The sequence below is a fragment of the Pelobates fuscus genome, chromosome 1 (genome assembly GCF_036172605.1).
Source record: "Pelobates fuscus isolate aPelFus1 chromosome 1, aPelFus1.pri, whole genome shotgun sequence".
NCBI lineage: Eukaryota > Metazoa > Chordata > Amphibia > Anura > Pelobatidae > Pelobates > Pelobates fuscus.
Genome location: NC_086317.1, coordinates 76,346,952 through 76,372,835, shown reverse-complemented (window position 1 = coordinate 76,372,835; position 25,884 = coordinate 76,346,952). Strand labels below are relative to the sequence as shown.

Genomic DNA, 25,884 nt, shown 5'->3' with positions numbered 1-25,884 from the left:
AACGCCCTTTTTCATGCATGACAATACCCTACTGGCCTTGGCCACTGCTGATTGACATTGCACATTGTTGCATAGTTTGTTGTCTATAACAATTCCCAAGTCCTTTTCGTGTGTTGTTATCCCTAATTCGCTTCCATTAAGGGTATACGTTGCTTGTGTATTCTTTACGCCGAAGTGCATAACTTTGCATTTTTCAACATTAAATTTAATCGGCCATTTGAGTGCCCAGTCCTCCAGTCTATCTAAATCCCTCTGCAGCAAAGTAATATCTTGCTCACATTGTATTATTTTACAAAGTTTTGTGTCATCTGCAAACACTGAAACATGACTTTCAATGCTGTCTTCAAGATCATTTATAAACATGTTAAATAGAAGGGGTCCCAGAACAGACCCCTGAGGGACACCACTTGCCACCTCTGTCCAGCTTGAAAATTTATCATTAACGACAACTCTTTGTACTCTGTTTTTAAGCCAATGTTCTACCCAAGAACAAGCATTTTCATCTAGACCGATTTCCTTGAGTTTGAACACTAATCTTCTGTGTGGAACTGTATCAAATGCCTTGGCAAAGTCCAAATAGATCACATCCACTGAAACACCCTGATCTATACTTCTACTTACTTCTTCGTAGAATGCAATGAAGTTAGTTTGACACGACCTGTGCTTCATAAAACCGTGCTGATTTTTGCTGATAACCATGTTCTTCTCAAGGAATTCTTGAATATAATCCCTTAATAACCTTTCAAATATTTTACCAGCCACAGAAGTTAAGCTCACAGGTCTATAATTTCCAGGCAAGGATTTTGAACCCTTTTTGAATATAGGAACCACATCTGCCTTCCTCCAATCCTCCGGAACACTTCCTGAAAGAAAAGAATCTTGAAAGATTAAAAACAGAGGTTCACTTATTTCTACACTTAGTTCCTTAAGTACACATGGATGGATACCGTCAGGCCCTGGAGCTTTGTTTATGTTAACTTTCTTTAGTTGCTGCAGCACCTTGTCTTGAGTTAACCAATTACAATTATTCTGCAAGTTTTTAGTAGCAATCATTTGCACATCTATTGCCATGGGTTCTTCCTTAATATAAACAGAGGAGAAATAGTTATTTAAAATTCCTGCCTTTTCCTGGTCTTCATTGACTAACACCCCCGTTTCAGTTTTTAGTGTAGCTACAATTTCATTTTTTTTTTTTTTTTTTAGAATTTATGTACTTAAAAAATGCTTTAGGGTTGGTTTTGCTCTCTTTAGCCATCATTTTTTCATTTTGAAGTTTAGCAAGTCTAATTGCCTTTTTACACGCATTATTTGCTTCCTTATATCTTTTATAAGATGCATCTGATTTTTTATTATTTTTAATCTCTTGTTTTACTTTTCTAGTAAGCCACATTGGTTTTAATTTGTTTCTTTTATATTTACTTAGCAATGGTACATACTGAGAAATGTACCTTTCTAATATTTGTTGGAAGATGATCCATTTATCCTCAGTGTTCCATGTATGCATTCATTGTTGTGGCATACACTCTCAGCCATTTTTAAAATGTAGTATTAAATTAATAACTATTATTAAATATATAGAACAAATATAACATTCTGAATAAATTGCACTATATGGAGGTGCTATGGCACAATGACAAATTTAGTCATAGAATGCCACTGTTACATTGTCACTTTGCCTTCTCATGTTCTTTCATACACATCTTTGCTTAGCAACCAGATATAGACATCTAGATGAGGCATGTTTTCCGAGTGTATACCAGAGTCGATAAAAAAAAAAAAAGATATTTCAATATTCTGCTACTGATGAGGTCATCCTACCAAACTGTATTATATTAATCTATACAAATATGTGCAACATACCAGGTACAGAAATATTGAGGTAACAGGAGACTGGAAAAAAGGAGGACTAGAGAAGACATAATCACACTTTTTTTTTTTTAAATCTTACTCTCTATTTTGCTCACATCATCACTGGTGGACTTACCAGCTGTGCAACTGGTGCAGTTGCACCAGGGTCTGCACACTTGGGGGCCCATTGGATGTCCCCCACACTTAAGGACTCGGACAGTCGAATGGCATTTCTGATTAGGGGCCCAATTTGACACTATGGCCCTTTAACAGTGTGACTGGGCCCCTATCACATCGGCACTGTAGGGAAAAAGTGACATCAGATCACTTGCTCCTAACTTACACAGTACCGCACGGCAAGGTAAAGAAGGACCCAGAAAGAGGATAGGAAGAGAGCAAAGAGCAGACTGAGAAAGCCTAGACCAGACTCCCAGCAGTTAGATTCTATGACTGGACCCCAGGGAAGCCAACCTCCTGCATTTAAAAGGTATGGAAGCAAGGGGTAACAACAATACAACGTACACCATGACTTGTGTGTATTTTGTGTCTGTGTCAGAATGTATTTGTCTATGCGTGTGTCAGTGTGTATTTGTCAGAATGTGTGTGTATCCGTTTGTATGTCAGTGTATATATGTCAGGATGTGTGTATCTCTGTATGTGTCAGTGTTTATGTGTATCTGTGTCAGAATGTATGCATCTCTGTGTGTGTTAGTGTATATGAGCATCTGTGTCAGTATGTGTGTGTGTATGTGTGTGTGTCAGTGTATCTGAGTCAGTATATGAGTGTGCAGCACCCCAGAAATCAAACACCAACACTATACAAAAATGCACATCTGCATTCAAACACCAACATACAAACACACTAGCACATTTAAATGGCAAGAGCATGCACAAATATAATCTTACATTCTCACACATACTCTGTATAAACACTACTCACAAATACAATCCTGGAGGGATGTGAAAAATTATAAATCCCTAGTTGCAAAGCAATGTGGGAGTTGCATGACAGCTGAGGATCTACCGTTTAGCCACCCTTGCGCTTGAAAGGCCCAAACAAATGTCTTGCATCAAGGCCCTCTCTATATTGTAATCATTATTATTAATCATAAACTTTTTCTCACATCTATACATCAAAATACCTACCCAGACCCCCAGCAAATATACCAAAATGTTTAAATATTTCATAGGTATTTAAACAAAGATACACTAAGCAGGCAAATTATAGACAGGCATACAATCGTCAAATGTAGAAGAATAACATTTATGTCTTTTATTTAAAGGGACAGATTGTTACAGTGACATATTATTACCTGGGAAATACAACAGAGATTAAAGGAACACTTTCCAATGTCTTTTTTCCTCAGTGGGATGCCATTAATAGATTGCGAACGTCAACCCATCACCAACACCAGGTTCAAGAATAGATTAACAGAGTAACTTTTTTTTGCCAAACCGCAACAGAGTAACAACCTTATTTAGGTTCAGTCTCAATGTTAATTTGTCAATGTTGAAACATTTGGTCACTGTTAAAAGAACAAGTATTTTCTACTACAGAGGTTGCTGTGGCATGAGTAAAGAGTGTGTTCTATGCACTGGCTATTGCATAGGTTAATGTTTCACTCATTTCAATCTGTTTATAGAGCAGCATAATCTTTGTAGAAGGACTTTTATAGGTAAATTCTCTGCTACTACACTAGGTTACGGTGTTATCATCTCTCATTTCTTACTTCTTTTTAGAGTGTTTAATTAAATATATATATAATATGTTCCCTTTGCAATGAGCTAGTCCTGACTTAATTGGAGGATTCCCATTTTTTGTGTTTATACTGTATTTAGAATCAGATTCCTTTTGGGTTAAGCACCCTGAACCTCCTCTCTAGATGCCCGTTGGTAGGTGACTACTGGAAAGCATACATTTTAGGATAGTCTCTGGAAGCAATATAATCAGTAAGTACTGCAGTTAGCATGTTTATTTCCCACACTAAACTTAGCATGTAACTCACTTTAGTGGTGGGCTAAAAATGATATGGCCATATGGTGTAACTTAAAGAAACAGTGTAGGTACTAGTGCCGGATTTCCTATAGCCACAGCCCACCACTAGAACCCCTAACCCCCACTATAGCCACTATCCCCCTCACTACATCTACCACTATAGCTACTATAGCCCCTTTAGCACCTAACCCCCACTATAGCCACTATCTCCTACTACATCTACTACTATAGCCCATTTAGCACCTATCCCCCACTATAGCCACTATCTACTACTATAGCCCCTTTAGCACCTATCCCCCACTATAGCCACTATCTCCTACTACTATAGCCCCATTAGCACCTATCCCCCACTATAGCCACTATAGCCCCTTTAGCACCTATCCCCCACTATAGCCACTATCTCCTACTACTATAGCCCCCTTAGCACCTATCCCCCACTATAGCCACTATCTCCCATTACATCTACCACTATAGCGACTATACCCCCCTTAGCACCTATCCCCCACTATAGCCACTATCTCCCATTACATCTACCACTATAGTGACTATACCCCCCTTAGCACCTAACCCCCACTATAGCCACTATATCCTGCTACATCTACCACTATAGCTACTATAGCCCCTATCCCCCACTACATCTACCATTAAAGCTACTATACTCCCCTTAGCACCTATCCCCTGCTATAGGCCCTGCCCCACTACAGCCCCTATACCCCCACTGCAGCCACGACTCCCTTACTATAGTCCCTAACCTTCCCACTACAACACTTATTGCCCCCACTACAACCCATATTCCCCTACTATTGTGTTTGTGCTGTTTCTCAATCTGTATTTTACATATATTTTGATATTTACAACAGCACTGCTGCTGAAAAATGCATGTTCTAGGTGTGCCCCCCAATTTGGCCATGTCTTTGAGAATTTCCTTAGATAGGATAATGGCTGACTCATGATCACTCAAAATATCTCCTCACTCTGGAAAAAAATGGGGAAAGACGGCAGACACAAAATCTGCACATTTTTCTATAGAGACCTTAAAATAAAAGGCATTTTTTTAATAGAGGTGCTTGTGTATAGCCAAAAATAAATGCAAACTGAATGTCAAGGGAGCAGCACACACAGGAAGATAAGGTTTTCAATCATACAAAGCTACCTGGGGTTTAGGCACACTGTATAGCCACGCCATGTTCCAACCCACCACTGAATGTGGGTCCAACAGTAATCAGGAGATAATTGGAGTACGGGTGCTTGGATCTGTTACAATGTTTTGGATTACTCTGAAATAAAAGGTCTCTGAGATCAACTCCCCAGAAGTAACATGGTATTGAAGGAGTTTGAGAAACCTCCTGGAGGTTTCGTCATAGACCAATTCTTCTTTACAATTTTAGATATGAAAGAAAGAGCTTTGGGACATTTTTGTCCTCTCAATTGACAGCAATTTTCAAAACTGAAAGCAAACTCTTTTTTTCTCTATGAACATTGCTGAGCTTTTTATCCTTTCATTTAACTGCTGACCTCTGAGCTGTGTGTTGGAATTGCTGCTAATCAATCTCATGTACTGAGAAAAAGATAATTTCTTTTCAGATAGGTGTGCACGTGAGGCATATAGACGTGTCTGGTGTGTTTTGGTGAACTAACAATATTCCAGTTTGCTGTCTTACATGAAAACCCAAGAATCCAAAAACTCCCTTTAATTGTGGTCATGATGCAGGGCGAGATTCATCAGTAGGTTCTATAGGTTCTACCAGCAGTATTGGATGAACATAACCAGTAGAGTATCTCACTTCCTCTCAATGTTAGGAATGTACGGTGGATTTGCATGGGTAACATAGGTCACCACAGGTAGATAGAATGGAAACATAAAAAACATAGAATGTGACGGCAGATAAGAACCATTCGGCCCATCTAGTCTGCCCAATAGTCATTCATGCTGGAACAGGTAAGTGAACATCCAATTGCTGCGCATATAGTTGGTTTTCAAACTGAAGTAATTGGATGTAAAAGTGATGTGTAAACATTCAAGACTAAAGAGCAGTGGAGGACCTTGGTAGAATGTGAAGTTGCTTAAAATAGACTCAAATAAGGTTGTCCCTTCTTTGTGGGGGATCACTGTGCATAGGTTGTTAACATCAAGCATAAAAGCCTTATTTCAGCAATAGATAGCACACCCTGTTTTATTTGCTCTACACAATATGACAAGTATTTATAACACAGGTTGGTATTTCCTGCACAGGTGGAGTAGAGGGTTAGATGTAGAGTTCCTGTATTTTTTTTTTTTTTTTTTTTACTTTTATCGTGACAATTGAATCAATTTTCAAGGTGAAACTAGCTTGTGCTTATGTTTTTTTTGTTGTTGTACATTTTTTTATTTGCTGTGCAGAGAAAGACATACAAACTTTAAATGCCATTACAACAATAGTAAGTATGGCAGGATATGCAATAAAAATGTTACATATGCTATAAAGTATTAGGACATGCTGGGCAGACATGAAAATCAACTGGAACTGAATACACTGCCATGTTAACGCTCCAAACAAAATGAAACTGAAATAAAAGACAACATTTCAAAATACAGTGGGACCTCGGTTTACAAATTTAATGCTTTCTCCGGGACATTTCTTATTGCGAAACATTTGTAAACCGAAACGCAGTTTCCCATAGGAATGCATTGAAAACCAATGAATCTGTTCTGGAGGTCAGAATAAAGTCAAAATGAGCTGGCATGAAACCAACCCACAATGCAGAACACACAATAAAAGGCATGCAAACGATGAAGCTCAGCTCCCTACCTTTCCACAGCTTGAGAAATGCACCAAAAAGTCCCAAAACAACTGCAAACAATTTCCAGAATGGCACCAAAACTTGATGCAAAAGCTACTCCAACACCTCCACACTCGACGCCACGTGCTACCCACAGGCTCCAGCATGCAGGGGGCGCCGCTATAAACCTCCCAGGTGCAATTGTGTATTGCAAAACAATTTTGTAAACCAAGGCATTATTTTCAATAGATTTTCATTTGTAAACCGAAAATTATGTTAACCGAGGCGTTTGTAAACCGAGGTCCCACTGTAAGGTGAAATGGAGTCTACTGAAATTGCAAGGACTCAAGGCCCGGGCAGTAGGTAATCTCACAATGGAGAAGTAAGGCACCCCTCCAGCCCCAACTCTGATCGAGGTCTCACATCTCCAAGCCACAGACTCGGGGGCTCTCAGAGTCCAAGTCCCTCCCAAATGGGAAACAGCTTAAGGCCCTGGTGGTCTGTTGCTGCTTTTGGCTGTCAGTCTTCTGTTAATGTGAACGATGTGATGGGGCCAAGCCCCGAGTGGCCCTTAGCCCAGGTGGGTCAACGAGGGACAAAGGTTGGTCTCTATGGGTCAGTATCCGGCTCTGCACATCAGAAGTAAGTGCGTCTGCTTGGGAAGCTCAATTGCGTCCAGGTAGAAGATAGGAGCGTTTGTCTGGAACTGGAACAACTATGTGGGTCAGTCCAGCAGGTACTGGGATAACCCCCAGTTGTCCAGGGGGAAGGTTGGAGTACAGCAGGACCACACAGATAATTTGAGAGAGAGGAAAGCGGCCGTCTCTTCTCAGATCAGTCACCTGCACATAGTAACGTTTCACCTCTACCGGTGGCTGAATGTCCCGGGTAAGATATCATTAGGTTCGCCTGGGCATACCCCTCATGTAGATAGTACAAAATGGAACAAAATGGGACCCTGTTCAGCACACGTCTAGTCAGCCCCAATATAAGGCTCCACCCCCCTGTGCTTACAATTTTATAAACAAAGAAAAAGCCGGACACTATTTCCTGTATACAAAATCTTTAGCATATTTGTTTGTACTTATAACAATGCCGCCAATGAACATAACTCATAAAAGGTAACAAAATCTTAGCTGATCAACCAATGAGCTAAGGAAGCAATGCATTGCAGAGCTTAGCTCAGGAAAGCTAATGGAACTTCATGCTCTCCAGTGACAGTAGTGGAGGCACCATTTTAGTCAATCCATTTTAAAACTCATTATAATAGAGGGAGCACCAGGGCACTCTAGACTCTATAACCCCACAGTGAACTGTAGTGGTTACCATGCTTGGTGTGTTCCTTTAACCCCTTAAGGACACATGACGTGTCTGACACGTCATGATTCCCTTTTATTCCAGAAGTTTGGTCCTTAAGGGGTTAAGATAATTTTTAGTAAATAATAAAATGTATGTATATCCACCTAATATGTTTTGTTAGTATAGTTTTGGCTTTACTCCTAGAGATTAGATCACATCCAACAATGAGTGCAGTTTAATTCCAGAATAACAAGCGTGTGACTTGAGTTGTCAAACTATTTTTTTACCAGTGCATATGATTTAATCATTCTGTCTGGCCTTTTAGGAAAAGATTCAACTGGCAGTATATGTAGAATTCTTATTTTTAAATATATGTAACATTTTCAAATGTATTCCTCAGTACTGTACAATAAATAAACACAGGGCTGCATGGTTCCAATCCATGGGCTTCCAAGCTCAGGATGACATTCTGGCATTGGTGGAGAATGTGCTCATTAGTAGGGAGCCTAACCAGCAGTTCATCGCCCTCTGTTCTCTTCTCTTTGATATTGCACTTGAAGCTACATTTGGCCATTCTATATATTCACTGTAGTTCAATATGATTAGCCTACATTCAGCCATGCTACATATTCACTGTGGTACAGTACATTCGACCTTGCACTCGGCCACACTACAAATTCACTGTAGTTCAGTACATTCAGTCTACGTTTGGCAACACTACATATTAACAGTGGTTCAGTACATTCAGTCTACGTTTGGCAACACTACATATTAACAGTGGTTCAGTACATTCAGTCTACGTTTGGCAGCACTACATATTCACTGTGGTTCAGTACATTCTGCCTATGTTCATCCGTGCTACATTTTCATTGGGCTCTGTACATTCGGTCTACTTTCTGCCATGCTACATATTCAGTTTGGTTCAGAACATTTGGCCTACTTTCAGCCACGCTAAATTTTCACTTTATTTTGGTACATTCTGCCTATGTTCAGCCGTGCTACAGTTTCACATGGTTCAGGAGTCAGGACCTGGCAGTGTCTCCAGACTTGCTCCTTTGCAAAGTGCAGGCAGAAATCCCGGTTCTCGCGAGCTCTGGTATTCAATGGCACTGCGTAGAAGCGTTGTCATGGTAACCCACGGAAATGCTCTAAAACGCAGAGCTTGTGAGAAAAGATCTCAGCGCCTGGCAGAAGTGGTCCTACGGCTGATCTCCCCAACGAGTTAGCCATGAATATATGTGGCATGGCTGGTGCCGGTGTTCTGAACAACGGCTCTGCATGGGCTTAAAGGGGAAATCCATTGATCTTCCCTGTCGACCTTGGCTCATGGCCATTGCGGCCCACTGGACAGTTGCCCGGCTTGCCCGATGGCCAGTCTGGGCCTGCATATGATTTTTCTTTTCATGCAGAATACAGATTATAAGTATATTGCTCTAAGAAACTTGCTTCTTGAACCCCAGACTGGCAATACAACAAACAGCGATATACTTACTTTATCTCGAGATTTGGAGAGTATATGTGGCCAATTAACATGCAACTTAGTATGTATAGTATATATTTGTATGTTAAATGGTTCTACGACACCTAATCGGTACACAGTACTTTGCAGTACTACAATGGTGCAGTTTACTGTTAGTTGGACATATGATTACTCGTTGCCAAAAGCAATTGATTACGGGGACCCTGTTCACAACAACAATAATCCCCCACCCCTCCCTCTACAGTAACATTTACACTTCCTGTTTCTCATGGTTCGATCTTGTTTGTTTAGGATTATATAGTATGCACACCTACTTCATAAGTACTAGGTATTGTTTGGGGGGAATGTCATTTACTCTTTTATGCGATGTTATATTTTAATTTTCAGTTACTCCACACATCTCTGTGTGACAAGGCTCAGTTACTCCAAAATGTATCTCTGATTATCCACAAGTCAACACTTTGTTTGTATTTGTGGCTATTTTGGAATACATGCTGAGTCAGTTAATATACTCCAATATACAATACGGTGTAGTGCTAATATAGCATTGAGAATTAAAAGTGCAGGTAAAAAACATATGTACTTTAAAAAACAATGACTTGTACCTTTTATGGCAAGGTTTTATAAAAATATACGTTAATACAGTTAAGATACTGTTTCAATTTCCTTCAGCTTTCTTATGGTAACAGGTATCACTAGAGTATTTTAATCATTCCGGGCTCATTTTACTTACTGTACCTACCTTACCAGCAATTTCACGGTTTTAGTAACGTTGTTCTGAATTGTGTTCACTTGTGTCACTTTCCTGTTTTGGGGTTAGATTATTAATCCACCATACACCTTTTGCCATCCATGTTTCTATGCACATGTTTTTACGGTCAACTTCCAGCTTTCAAGAATCTTTCAGGTGTATATATATTTAGTTAAATTAGGTTTTGATTGTTTAACATTTTTAACATGCAAGTGACTCACTTTTCCAAAAGTACCTCCCTCCTAACGACAATCACTTACTCTGCAGTACATTATGTGTAGCTTGGTCTGGCTCTTAGAATACCATAGTTGGCCCTAGGTACAGTGGCGAATCCAGGGGGGGGTGGGCAACGGGTAAATTGTCAAACTATTCTTAAACAGTTTGACTATTTACTCTGGGTAGGGCACCACACACTGCACCCCCATACACACAGTGCTCCCCCACACAAACACTGCACCCCCATACACACACTTCCCCAACTGCACTCCACACACACTGCCCCCACTACACCCTGAAACACACACTGGTCCCATACATACACAGTGCTCCCACTGCACCCCACATATACACACTGCACTCCCATGCACACAATACACCCCTCACACAAACTGCCCCTCCTACACACACTGTCCCACATGCACTGCCTCCCGTACACGCACACTCTGCACCTCTCACACACACTGCCTCCTATACCCACCGTGCATCCCTCAGACACTCAGTGCCTCTCACACACACACACACATTACTAGAGACCCTATTCCCTACTACAGCCCCTATCCTGGCAGAGCCCAGGTAAATTGTCAAACTGTTCTTAAACAGTTTGACTATTTACTCTGGGAGGGCGCCACGGCACTCCTGGCACCATAACCACTACAGAGAGCTGTAGTGGTTATTGTTCCTGGATTGTTTCTTTAAATAATCTATGAGTGCCCCTCCCGAGATAAGGCTCTGGATCCACCAACTTTGGAGATAAAGATAAAGTAAGTATATCAATGTTTGCTGTATTGCCAGTCTGGGGCTCAAGTATTCTGCCAACTTGTTTTCAGGTCTAGTTCGGAAGATGTACCGAGACACAAGCCTTGGGAAGAGACAGTATTTCCTTACAGCAGCTAGTTAGAAGCAGTAGTTAGAAGCTTATATCAAATACATTATCTTACCAACCAGCATAGTTCAGGTTTTAAGCATTCTTCACTGGGTTAAGATATCATTTTTGCAGAATTTTACCAATGAATTAAATCTTTAACTGCTTCATGCTTATCTTCATAGCAACCTGGAAGGTTCTCGGAGGTATGTAACAGTTGCTGATGAGTCAAGGTACAAATAAGCCTAACAATAAGGGGGCTTTGTTAAATATTTTTATTCTGCAATTATATAGTATTGTTTTTTTTAGGCTTACCTGTTTGTCGTTTCGGCACACTACATCTAACTTTCCCTTACTAATATAGCTCAAATGTTATTGTATGCCGATGGCCTTTGTCTCTAGCCATCTCTCTATTATCGCCATTTTTATCTCGTATTACTAATATTGCCTGATTATATTATATTGCCCGGATGTTGTCCTTAGTGTTTTTAGATTATTGGGATCCCCAAGTAAAAAAAAGAATCAGTTCATTTATGTTGATTAGTAAAGAATTTCTTTATTAGATATATGTACTGCCTTATTAACTTTCAATAATTGCTTTGAAGTAGTCATGTTGCTTATAATCTGTACGTGCAGCGTTTTTCCATGAAATGCTACATATATACAGATAAAATGCATTTTGTTGCCGGAGTAGTAACTCCATCTCCGGGAGCGTCATTAAGACAGCGTGGAACATGAGTCACGTAGTCAAAAACTGCTGCGAAAACGTGTCCTCTGAGTTGGATCTGTCCGAAGTTATGATCGGTGTAATCGATATTTCATTTATGTATCGTGTAGTACTAAAGAATACATTTGCAAATTTTAAAGAAAAATAAGAATTCTACATATAGCTCCAGTTGAACCTTTTTATATGGTGTTTGACAACCCAAGTCACACATTTGCCATTCTGATATTGCGCTGCACTCATTGTTGGATGTGTTTTCATCTCTTGGAGAAAAGCCAAAACCATACTATAGCTAATAAGACAAACTGGATTAGCTTTTTAATTTGGGGAACTTCAAGCAAATATTTGAAAGCGAAAACAGAGAATATGTTTTCAGTCTATTTGTGACATTATAAGGCAAAACCTAGCCCTTTCCTGCCTGACTCCAAAAAAATCATGCTGGCCCGTCTCAGAGGGCAGCACATGCGCCGAGCACTGTTAAAATGCTCTGCTCACACAGTTTAGACCAGGGCTGGACAAAAGGTAGCTCCTCAGATGTTGTAGAACTCCAACTACCATGGTGCTTTGCCAGTACTTATAAAGTCAAAGCATCATGGAAGTTGTAGTTCACCAACATTTGTGGGTCTACATTTTGTTCTTCTCTGGTTCAGACTGTGCGCGCCTATCTGATGACACGCTCGCACTGTGCCGTAAGGTGACATAGGACACCATGAAGGACCATTAATTCAGGACTATGTAAAAGATGGAAGTGCACTCCGCCCTTCGTCCTGGAAGTCCCAGTACCAGAAGGGACCAAATATGAAATTTGAATATTGAAAATAATCCAGGCACTCCAAACGCATTCCAAATAAGGCAGTTTATTGGACCCAAAAACCAGAAAGCAATGTTTCGACCCCTTAGCTTGACAAAGGCCCTAAGGGGTCGAAACTTTGCTTTCTGGTTTTTGGGTCCAATAAACTGCCTTATTTGGAATGCGTTTTGAGTGCCTGGATTATTTTCAACATTAATTCAGGACTGTCCTGCCAAACCTGGGCCTGCTTGGAGCTATGTAATACACATTCAGGAAAACATGGTGGATCTCCCTCCCTACTTCATATACCAGGCTGAGCTCTCTGTGCAGACAGCACAACATGCTTTATCATAGAGATATTCTTTAAAGGCTGCACACACAGATAGCATCAAGGACATGGCTGCATATAAAGTGCCATCCAAGCCATCCCTTTCTTTTCTTTCCAATAAATCCCCCCCCTCCTATCCCTCCTTATAAAACCTCGTCACCCCCTAACGCGCATGCGCCTCACTCCATCCCTGCGTCACTGAACATTGTGCTCCCCCCCCCCAATATCCCTCCATCCAGCCGTCTACGCCCAGGGCAGCAGCGACTTGCTGCGCATGCGCACGTCTCTAGCCCCGCCTCTCACCCCACAGCAGCCGGCCGGTCGCTCCCCCTCCTCCCCTCAGAGCGGTTGATATGACGTCACCGCGCTGCTGAGCTCCGTTTCGTTGACAGCGCGGCGGCGGCGGCTTCCCAGAGAGCCCGGCGGGAGGAAGACAGCGGAGAGAGGGAGGCACGGGCACCGGGCGCGGGATACTCACCCACAGGGAGGAGGAGGAGGGAGGACATCGTCCCCCTAAATACCAAAACAACTAGCTCCTCCTTTCGCGCCTCACCGCCCTTCGCGGCCATCTCTCCATTATCGCCATTTTTATCTCGTATTCCTAATATCGCCTGAGGTGGAGGACGAGGGGTTTACGCTGGGTTTTTGCCTATTTCCCCCAGCACCCCCCCCCCTCCGCTACACGACAGACCGGGGATACCACAACCACCATCCGCCCTTCCAAAGACCTTCCTGAGGGCTAGCCGGCCGGGCGGCCATCCTCCGTACCTCCCCCCGCCGGTAAGTGCCCCCCGGGGCGGCTGTCAGTGCAGGGTAACCGGGAGGCTGTGAGGGAGGGAAGGCCCTGTCCTGACGATGTGGCTGCAGCTGTTGCCTCCTCCCTCCTTCATCTTCTCTCCCTCTCTCTCTCAAAATGGCGGCCGGCCGTTACAGCTCCCGCACCGCAGGAGGGAGGCGGAGGAGAGGGAGGGAGGGCGGCTCAGTGCATCCTCGGGGGGGATCGAGGCGTGGCAGGGTCACCGAGTACGGTGTTATTATTCGGGGTGTGATGTGCTGCTTTGGTGGCGGCTGGCAGCCCTCCGTGTACAGTGGGCCGTGTCTGCCGCGTACACTGAGCCCGGCTGCTGCTGTCTGACAGGGCGTCCTGGGCAGCTCATCCGCAGAACATTCCACACGTTTCCATGGCGACTGCTCTACGTTCAGCCATTTGCGTCACAATTTGTCCTTCAGTACACACGGCCTAATCTAAGGATAGACAAAAGGTAGACAGACACCCCCCACGTCAGCTGGCGTATAACTACAACTCCCATGATGCTTTGCCGGCCTGTGTGTATTAGGGGGTGTCAGCTCAGTGTCTGCTGCTGGCACCCATGGCCTAAATGACTTGTATTTTTGAGGATTAGTCTGTCTAGCTGGGTATCTGTCTGATGTAAGGAGATGGTCCTACACGTCCATTACATAAATATTGTTGAAGTCAAGCCAAGGATGGGTACCCATGGCCTAAATGACTTGTATTTTTGAGGATTAGTCTGTCTAGCTGGGTATCTGTCTGATGTAAGGAGATGGTCATACACGTCCATTACATAAATATTGTTGAAGTCAAGCCAAGGATGGGTACCCATGGCCTAAATGACTTGTATTTTTGAGGATTAGTCTGTCTAGCTGGGTATCTGTCTGATGTAAGGAGATGGTCATACACGTCCATTACATAAATATTGTTGAAGTCAAGCCAAGGATGGGTGTTACCCACCTCTAACCTGTCTATTGCCACAAGGCCCTATAGTGCAATGTTCAGTTATCATTTTTTGATATAAATTTAATGCTGTCATTTTGTTCTAAAATGTTCTTAAGGACTCCAGTGTTTTTACAGTCACTGCTTGATTTTGGTTGGAAAGTGATCGGTGCACTTGCATAGTGATATTTTATTTGTAGTAGGTGAAAGTATAGGGGAGTGGAGAATTGGTTGCATGCAAGGTGCGTAGATGTAGCTCAGTGCTTCCATACATTATGGCTTGTTTGTGTATTAAACTTAATGTTTGTCTTTCCCACCACAAAATTACTTGGTGTCTTTCATTATCATTATTGGTCATTTATGGACCATTGAAGTTTGGATCATGGGGAAATTTAAAAAAAAAACACCCTTTTTTCATTCAAGGTGAATCTTGTCATCAGTCAAATGTCTACTGCCTAACATGCAATAGCAATCTGATACATTTGAGATTATGCTGGATTTTATTTACCAAATGTTTTAAAATTATTTTGGCACTACAATTGTCTGCAGTAACCATGATTTTCAGTTGGCACACCCCTTTCATAAATATTACATCTTCATTTTAGAATCATCATCCTGTATCTTTTATGTTGGCATGTGCTGTTTTCTTGGGCACTTTGCTCTGTGCTTGTTGGTCGGCAAGCCTTTGAATGCAGTTGTTACCAAACCATTTGCATCCAAAATTTAAGGGTTGGCTGTAATATTTAGGCTGTTTTGCTTGCATGTGTAGATGAAATTGTCAGAACCGGGAGTGGAAGAAAGCTGAATCATTGCTTAGGTGTGTTGTGCACACCCTTGGTTTTATAAACTTGTTATGTTACCTGATCTTTCAGTAGTTGCTGTTATTTCATAAAATAGATATAACACAGTGGATGTTTATACTGCCTTTTTGTCTTGGAGGTAACATTTTATACTCGTGACACTGAAAAGGGAAATAAGTACATCATTCTGACCATTGCAAATGGTTTAGGATAATGCTGTCTACAAAAAATAAACTATTAAAACATATTTATAGATATCTATTTATCTGCAAGTCTGAACCTTGTTTGTGCGCAGCATCAATCTGTATGAGCCAACAGTCATCAAGCAGAGACTGGGAGACTGGGAGACTGGGTGGAGTAAGGAGGTAGAGGCAGAAAATGGCTGTTTTTTTTTTTTTTTTCGTTTGTTTTTATATTTGCTGAGTTCATGCCAAATGAGAGCATCTTGATTTTCAATGTAATATGCCCTGTACAGAAATGTTATTGCTGCATTATGAAGCCATGTATTAGGGTTACACATATGAAGTGAGAAGTTATTGTTTAAATTGTTCTTTGTTATGGGTTTTATTTGTACACACTTGTTGGTAATTTTATACGAATCAACATGTGTTGGTCTGCCATACACTTTAATAGTAGTTGCATTTTTACTTGAATGTGTATTTTTCAATTGCTTATTGTAAATAATCAGAGGTGTTCTGCTACTTTGGACAGTCGCTTAATCAAGTGGCATCCTAAAGGATTTTTGTTTGCATTTACCTTGTCTGCATAAAAAAACCAAATAAGATTGTTTTGAACCACTTATATAAATATCGTACCCCAGCTTATGTTGGATATGACATTTCTTACTAAAAAGTTAAGCAGCTTTATTTTAAGAAATGTATTTGGCTTCATTGTTCTATATTATATAATTTTAATTTGCAAAAAAAATCTGATTTAAAGGATTCTAATGAATGGCGCTTCATGATTTTGTGCACACCACTTCACCATTATGTTTGACTTCATTAAGGTTCCTGCGGGCATCACAGCAATATCTCTATATACCATGACATGCCTTCTTTGTGAGCTGTTGGTGCATAGGTGTCATTCTGCAGAGTTGTATTGTCACTGCTTTATTTTTGTTTTGTTTTTTTTCTGCTGACATGCATACTATTAAATAACTGTATCCAGAGAATTTCATTTTTTTTATCTTTCTGGCGTAGATTTGTCTAGTTACACCCCTCACTTTATACAATAAGTGTTAACATTTAGTATGTGCAGTATTTCAGTTTTTTAGTATGTATCTGACCAATTTCATGCTTCTGTTGCTTCAACTGGAGGCCCAACATACTCCTTATTAATGTGATCTGTGTTTAGAAACACTCTCTTTGTCTAACTGCATGCCACTCCTACAATGCAGTGCCTGTCTGATTCTTTGAAAGTTTAACTGTTTCATTGTTATGTCATATTTAGTAGTGTCTACTAAAACAATTCAAGGTTTTTTTTAATATTTTTTTTTTTTTTTTTTTTGGTGTGGGTTGAGTCTGCAGACTTCTACCCTGTCTCCTTGCACAGTTGCTTGGTACTCAAATTACTGTCAACATCTTTTTGTCTCATGCATGGCTGTTTTTGTAGCAAAATGTTTGAATGCATTTTCCCCAGGCTAATTATTTGCCTTCTGTTTGTACATGTAAACCAAGATATCAAAGCCTGGAAAGACATACAGATGTAATAATGAAGGACATTTGAGTATGTATACATGTGTTAATGTTGTACAGGTAAAACCAAATATTTTCTACAGGTCAGTTTGGGTTTTTGCAAATTGTGCAGAACTATTGCAGGTAACTTACCTTTTGCTGTATACTTATGCCTGTCAACCACTAAAATTTTATATGGCATTGGGCTTTTCGGGTTTGAATAAATCTTAACCCTTTTCAAACTGGTATTGGTGGAAGCATGTAAAATGTATTGCCAGGATATTGGAGCTTTAATAGAGTGAATAGGAGAGCTGCAACCATTGGCCAAGCAATTGTATTCTTTGATACCATGTTTAGTATTTCAGCATTATGGGTTAGTGTCATTTTATAATATGGTTCCTTTGGTTACTTATGTTATAGCTGGTATGTTGCTCTTTCCTCAGATACTACATAATTGAATGGTTTATACAAACTGTTGTGTATACAACTTGTTAAAAGGACACTCCAATACATATAGCCAGCACAAATTATAGTTTGTACTTTAATTAATTAATGTAATTTCTTTCGAACACCTCTACACTCTTCAACACTTCGTTTTAAAAAGGCACACTCATTAACACTTTTGTGTTAATTCAGCTTTATCAAAAGGGTCAGTATTTTGGATGCATAATACAAACCTGTATGATGGCACAAATTGAGGGATTGGTCTGGTGAATCCTGTTTTATTTTAATTTTTTTTTAACACTAAGAACTTAATCCATCATTCTTGCACCATGACTGTTACAGTAAGCGATTTGTGGTGCTTGGACTTGAACATTTTATAATTTACATACTTATTTACTTGTTTTACCATTTTTATATATTTTAAATGGGAAACTATAATTCTCCCCATTTGAGCACTGTCCATATTTCTTTGGAAGTGAAAATTAAAGTTAAAGGAGTACAAACATGTGTTCCTGACCCTAGTGTCAAAACCACTATCTAGCTCCCTTTGCCTCCCTAAAGATAGTAAACTCTTACTTGTATTCAAGTCTGAAGCTGCGGCCTCTGCCTGTGAACTTCCTCTGACATCATCAGAAGTGGTGGCCTGATCCAATCACAGTACTTCCCCATCGGATTGGCTGAGACTGACGAGGAGGCAGATCAGGGGCAGAGCCAGCCAAATTCAATCACAGCCCTGGCCAGTCAGCATATCCTCATAGATATGAATTGAATCAATGAATCCCTGTGAGGAAAGTTTAGTATCTGCATGCAGAGGGAGGAGATACTGAATGTTTGGATGCATTTTAGGCAGCCATGACCCAGAAAGGATCTCTAACAGCCATCTGAGGAGTGGCCAGTGAAGTTATCACTAGGCTGTAATGTAAACACTGCATTTTCTCTGAAAAGACAGGGCTTACAGCAAAAAGCCTGAAGGTAATGATACTCACCAGAACATATTTAATAAGCTGTAGTTGTTCTGGCGACTTCCCTGCCTCTGAAGCGCTCTTCCACCATTCTTGACCAATCCAATGCTTCTCGTAGAGGAGATATGAATGCACAGCCAACGCTTCACTCCATCCAATTAAATGCTTCTATGAGCTGCATTTATTTGCAGGATAGATGAATTGTTCTAGATGAATAATCTCTTCTAGTTGCTGCCAGGAAGGCAACCACTAGAGAGGTGTATTTGACCCTGCAATTCTTTAGATGGCATGGTTCAAACTACAGCACCTGCTTCAGTGTCTCTTCGTTTGAGTGACTTTAGTGGTACTTTTTAAAGTAACTAGCAGACTGGAAGTTAATATTGGATACTTTTTAGCATAAAATTAGAACCAGTAATAAGCTTTATTTCATTTTATAGTTAAAGGGACACTAATCATTGGATCATAAATTCTGTCAGCCAAAGAGGCGCATCGGGCGGGGCCAGCGCCGGCAGATCCGTGGAGAGCTAGAAATAAAGTAGGTTTTAACCCTTTCTAAGGTGGTGCAAGCCACCTAAATGGTTTTTAACACTATGGGGTCAGGAATACATGTTTTGTGTTTCTGACCCTATAGTGTTCCTTTTTAAAGGGACACTCCAAAAATACCAATGCAACTTTTAATACCTTTTGGTTTTGGCTAGGGATCAACCGATTATCGGTCTGGCAGATATTTGGTATTTTCGGCAATATCGGTATCGGCCAATTCAGATACTGATGTTGCCGTTAAATATATCAGGACCGCCGGGCTCATTACAAGCCCGGCGGTCCTGTGGGGGGCCAGCAGCAGGCGCTTACTTACCTTGCAAGCAGCTCCTCCAGCTCCCTGTGTAAATCTCGCGAGACCCACGGCCGCAGAGCGTTGCCACGGGTTACCATGGCAACGCTCCGCGCGGCACTAAGAGCCGCGAGATTTACACCGGGAGCTGCTTGCAAGGTAAGTAAGCGCTTGCTGCTGGCCCCCCGCAGTACTTAACAAGCCACCGGACCACCAGGGAATAGTATATCTCCCCTCCCCCCCAGGTAAAAAGCAGGGAGGGGGGATTAAACAAAACATTTTTTTTTTTAAATATTTAAAAAAAAATAAAAAAAAATTCTATTCTACACAAATTACATCACTACACACACTGCACAAACACACACCCTGAATTACATACAAACACACACCCTGAATTACATACAAACACACACCCTGAATTACATACAAACACACACCCTGAATTACATACAAACACACACCCTGAATTACATACAAACACACACCCTGAATTACATACAAACACACACCCTGAATTACATACAAACACACACCCTGAATTACATACAAACACACACCCTGAATTACATACAAACACACACCCCGAATTACATACAAACACACACCCCGAATTACATACAAACACACACCCCGAATTACATACAAACACACACCCCGAATTACATACAAACACACACCCCGAATTACATACAAACACACACCCCGAATTACATACAAACACACACCCCGAATTACATACAAACACACACCCCGAATTACATACAAACACACACCCCGAATTACATACAAACACACACCCCGAATTACATACAAACACACACCCCGAATTACATACAAACACACACCCCGAATTACATACAAACACACACCCCGAATTACATACAAACACACACCCCGAATTACATACAAACACACACCCCGAATTACATACAAACACACACCCCGAATTACATACAAACACACACCCCGAATTACATACAAACACACACCCCGAATTACATACAAACACACACCCCGAATTACATACAAACACACACCCCGAATTACATACAAACACACACCCCGAATTACATACAAACACACACCCCGAATTACATACAAACACACACACCCCGAATTACATACAAACACACACACCCCGAATTACATACAAACACACACACCCCGAATTACATACAAACACACACACCCCGAATTACATACAAACACACACACCCCGAATTACATACAAACACACACACCCCGAATTACATACAAACACACACCCCGAATTACATACAAACACACACCCCGAATTACATACAAACACACACCCCGAATTACATACAAACACACACCCCGAATTACATACAAACACACACCCCGAATTACATACAAACACACACCCCGAATTACATACAAACACACACCCCGAATTACATACAAACACACACCCCGAATTACATACAAACACACACCCCGAATTACATACAAACACACACCCCGAATTACATACAAACACACACCCCGAATTACATACAAACACACACCCCGAATTACATACAAACACACACCCCGAATTACATACAAACACACACCCCGAATTACATACAAACACACACCCCGAATTACATACAAACACACACCCCGAATTACATACAAACACACACCCCGAATTACATACAAACACACACCCCGAATTACATACAAACACACACCCCGAATTACATACAAACACACACCCCGAATTACATACAAACACACTCCCCGAATTACATACAAACACACTCCCCGAATTACATACAAACACACTCCCCGAATTACATACAAACACACTCCCCGAATTACATACAAACACACTCCCCGAACTTCATACAAACACACTCCCCGAACTTCATACAAACACACTCCCCGAACTTCATACAAACACACTCCCCGAACTTCATACAAACACACTCCCCGAACTTCATACAAACACACTCCCCGAACTTCATACAAACACACTCCCCGAACTTCATACAAACACACTCCCCGAACTTCATACAAACACACTCCCCGAACTTCATACAAACACACTCCCCGAACTTCATACAAACACACTCCCCGAACTTCATACAAACACACTCCCCGAACTTCATACAAACACACTCCCCGAACTTCATACAAACACACTCCCCGAACTTCATACAAACACACTCCCCGAACTTCATACAAACACACTCCCCGAACTTCATACAAACACACTCCCCGAACTTCATACAAACACACTCCCCGAACTTCATACAAACACACTCCCCGAACTTCATACAAACACACTCCCCGAACTTCATACAAACACACTCCCCGAACTTCATACAAACACACGCCCCGAACTTCATACAAACACACGCCCCGAACTTCATACAAACACACGCCCCGAACTTCATACAAACACACTCCCCGAACTTCATACAAACACACTCCCCGAACTTCATACAAACACACTCCCCGAACTTCATACAAACACACACCCCGAATTTCATACAAACACACTCCCCGAGTTTCATACAAACACACTCCCCGAGTTTCATACAAACACACTCCCCGAGTTTCATACAAACACACTCCCCGAGTTTCATACAAACACACTCCCCGAGTTTCATACAAACACACTCCCCGAGTTTCATACAAACACACTCCCCGAATTTCATACAAACACACTCCCCGAATTTCATACAAACACACTCCCCGAATTTCATACAAACACACTCCCCGAATTTCATACAAACACACTCCCCGAATTTCATTCAAACACACTCCCCGAATTTCATTCAAACACACTCCCCGAATTTCATTCAAACACACACCCCGAATTTCATTCAAACACACACCCCGAATTTCATTCAAACACACACCCCGAATTACATACAAACACACACCCCGAATTACATACAAACACACACCCCGAATTACATACAAACACACACCCCGAATTACATACAAACACACACCCCGAATTACATACAAACACACACCCCGAATTACATACAAACACACACCCCGAATTACATACAAACACACACCCCGAATTACATACAAACACACACCCCGAATTACATACAAACACACACCCCGAATTACATACAAACACACACCCTGAATTACATACAAACACACACTACCCACACTACACAAATCCACACTACACAAACCCACGCGCGCGCACACACACTGCATTACATACGCGCGCGCACACACTGCATTACATACGCGCGCGCACACACTGCATTACATACGCGCGCGCACACACTGCATTACATACACACGACACAAACACACACTCTTCATCCACTACACACACACACTGCACAAACACACAGCTCCCCTGTCTAAACACACTTCATCCACTACATGTGGCATGCATATTTTGTGCATTCACCTTTCAAATTCGTTTATTTTTTCAGAATGGTAAATGTACAAAATATCGGCAAGTTATTGGCTATCGGCCTGAAAGTTCACAGATTATCGGTATCGGCTCTAAAAAAATCAATATCGGTCGATCCCTAGTTTTGGCTCATTAATATGCTGCCATTTTATGCATGCTTAAATGTTTAATTTTTGTACAAAAAAAGGTTTTTCTGAATGCTGCGCAATGCCATGCCCTCTTACTTCAGAAAAATACTTTCCTATAAAATATGTATATACTGGCAGTACTGAGTGATCTGATTGGCATTATCAGAGAACAACCAGGGAGACATAGTAAAGATATACAATACTTGTTTCTCTCTGTCTGCAGCCTTATTGTTAACCCCTCAAGGATGGAGTCAATTAAAAAAAACTGAGAGCAATCACATGGCACGTGGGGGGCCTTATTCTTTAGAGGGGGCACTGCCTGGGCTTTCCCAAAGAATCTGAGCGCTGGGTAGGAGACTATTCTGTCTGCTCCTGGGCTTAAAGACGTTTCGGCATAATAGCTTTAAAGGGACACTCCAGGCACCCAGACCACTTCTGCTCATTGGAGTGGTCTGGGTGCCAACTCCCACTACCCTTAACCCTGCAAGTGTAATTATTGCAGTTTTTCATAAACTGCAATAATTACATTGCAGGGTTAACTCTACCTCTAGTGGCTGTCTACTAGACAGCCACTAAAGGGCACTTCCTGGTCCATAGCACAGGAAACCTGTGCTAGAGCGTCGCTGGACATCCTCATGCTGTGTGAGGACCTCCAGCGTCGCTCAAAACCCCATAGGAAAGCATTGAAATGATTTTTCAATGCTTTCCTATGGGGAGACGTAATGCGCTTGCGCGGCATTTCCGCGCGTGCGCAATAGGTCTCCTCGGCCGGTGGGCGAGATCAGTCTCGCCCACCGGCCGACACAATCACAAGGAGGAGCGTCGCGGACGAGGAGACAGCGGCGAGGGACATCGCTGCTGTCTCAGGTAAGTCACTGAAGGGGTTTTCACCCCTTCAGTAACCGGGGATTGGTGGGTGGGAGGGAGAGGGACCCTCCAGTGCCAGGAAAACGGATCGTTTTCCTGGCACTGGAGTTTCCCTTTAAAGTTAATTAAAAGCAGCTCACCTAGTGCTGTTATGGCTGAGCTGTGTACATACACTTGATATGGAAGATTTTGCATATGTAGCGATGTAGAGCTGCAGTGCAGCAGCGGGGATTTTCCTGCAGGCACAAATGACCCTATAAAATTCTTAAAATAACTGGCACCAACGTTAACTCCTCCCCAAATGTTCTAAAAGTAGAGATCTAGTCAAGAATCTCAGCTTTCTGACTGCCCCTAAAGGGAGGTCGTCACAGGTATTATTGACCCATTTTTGTATTAGCCCTTACTTGTAGGAGGCTGCAGATCTGGGTGAACTGCAGGGTGCGCAAGCACATCCTGCAGAGCTTGCTGGGAACCTTTTCTGGCTCATGGTATGTTGGTTTAGGGTCCTTCCTGCTGCACAACATCCATTTCTGTGGAATCCTCTCCTCTGTGCCTGCCGAGTGAAGAAAGGAAGAATTTGAAAGGGTTTATGAGAGTGGAACGCATACCAGGGAATTGCGTTCAACAAGCAATTTCCGCGTGCACGCAAAGGGGCACAAGCCCTGGATGCATGCAGGCCGCCAAGTGTTTTCTAGCTTCTGGTGCCGTCACCCTTTTGCCGTGAGGTAATATTTATTTTCTTGCTTTGGAATTGTCTTGGGGGATCATTTGCCCTAGGAATTCTTGGATATGTATATTTTTAGGGTACGTCTAATGATCCTGAAAATCTAGAGCGGGATCAACCCATTTCTAAATCTTGTAATTTTCCTTCACCAGATTAACGCACGAATAAGCAGTGTAACTTCTGCATTAAGCCTATGTAGACAGTTCAAAATATAGAAATATTTTCGTGAGCGGTTGTGACTGAGAAGGTCTTCTAGCACAGCATTCTGCAAAACATATTTTTTTTGTTTAACCCCTTAAGGACACATGACGTGTGTGACACGTCATGATAACCTTTTATTCCAGAAGTTTGGTCCTTAAGGGGTTAAATACTATAAAGATTTAAACTTGCAAAAATGCAACATTATTGAGGTAATGCAGAAAAAAAATTGCATAAATGTATTGGTTACTGGAGTGATACCTTTTGAAGGCACACTTTAAGCATTAAAGAATCTTTAGCTTTAAGAAACAGTTTGGGCACCATAACAACTTCATCAAAATTGGCTTGTTTTATGTCCCAGATATTGAGAGAGTTTGTATTCCTGCCTCTATAGTGTTCCTGTAACGCTTTCCTATGGGGAAACTAATGCGCTCGGCACACATGGCACATTAGGTCCACCATCGTGGGAGGAGGAGACCTGAATAAAAGGTTTTTAACCTTTGCATGTTCACGGGAGTGGGTATCTAAAGTTAGACATAGGCATACTATTGCATTAGGAATACAGTTGGAAAGATATTAACCAGAATTCAATGTGCATTGCAAGCATGTAAATAACTGTTGAAGAAATGTCTTCTCATCCACCATTCTGCATATAAAATAAGCTTGTTACACCCTTATCAACCATAATTGGCTCAGTCAATTATGTGTTACCTTGGTCTTTGTATGGTCTGGTGCATTAAAGTGTAACTGTCTTTTATGAACTCTTCGTGGAATATTTATGGAAAATTGCCTATATCTAAGGTCAAATATTTGTGCCAGGTTGCCATGAAGAAATAAAATGGCACCTTGTGCTGAAAGTGTAGTATTCCTTTTCTGTGTGTAAATCTCATGTGTAGTCTCAAAAGAAATTGACCTGTTTTAAGGATACTTGTGTGCTCTACATTCAGCTCTCTGTCTCATAGCGCCAACAGAAAGTTATGTCCCATGCCTGAGCTTTAGGTACAACTCAGAAGAGCTCTGAAGTAATGAGACCTCAAGATTTCCACTCCACAACACGCTAGCAA

At 41.5% G+C, this 25,884-nt stretch overlaps 1 protein-coding gene across 2 annotated transcripts in view; it reads left to right on the top strand.

Moving 5' to 3' along the window:
• Window positions 1–13,338: 13,338 nt before the first annotated feature.
• PAFAH1B1 (platelet activating factor acetylhydrolase 1b regulatory subunit 1) overlaps window positions 13,339–25,884 on the top strand; it is a 68,374-nt gene continuing 55,828 nt past the window's right edge. The window contains exon 1 of one of the 2 annotated variants that reach the window (XM_063449857.1): window positions 13,339–13,837. The gene's annotated coding sequence lies outside the window, so the exon portion shown is untranslated. Of the gene's footprint in view, window positions 13,838–14,094; window positions 14,320–25,884 lie in introns of those variants that run through there. The other variant, XM_063449862.1, reaches the window with a different exon arrangement.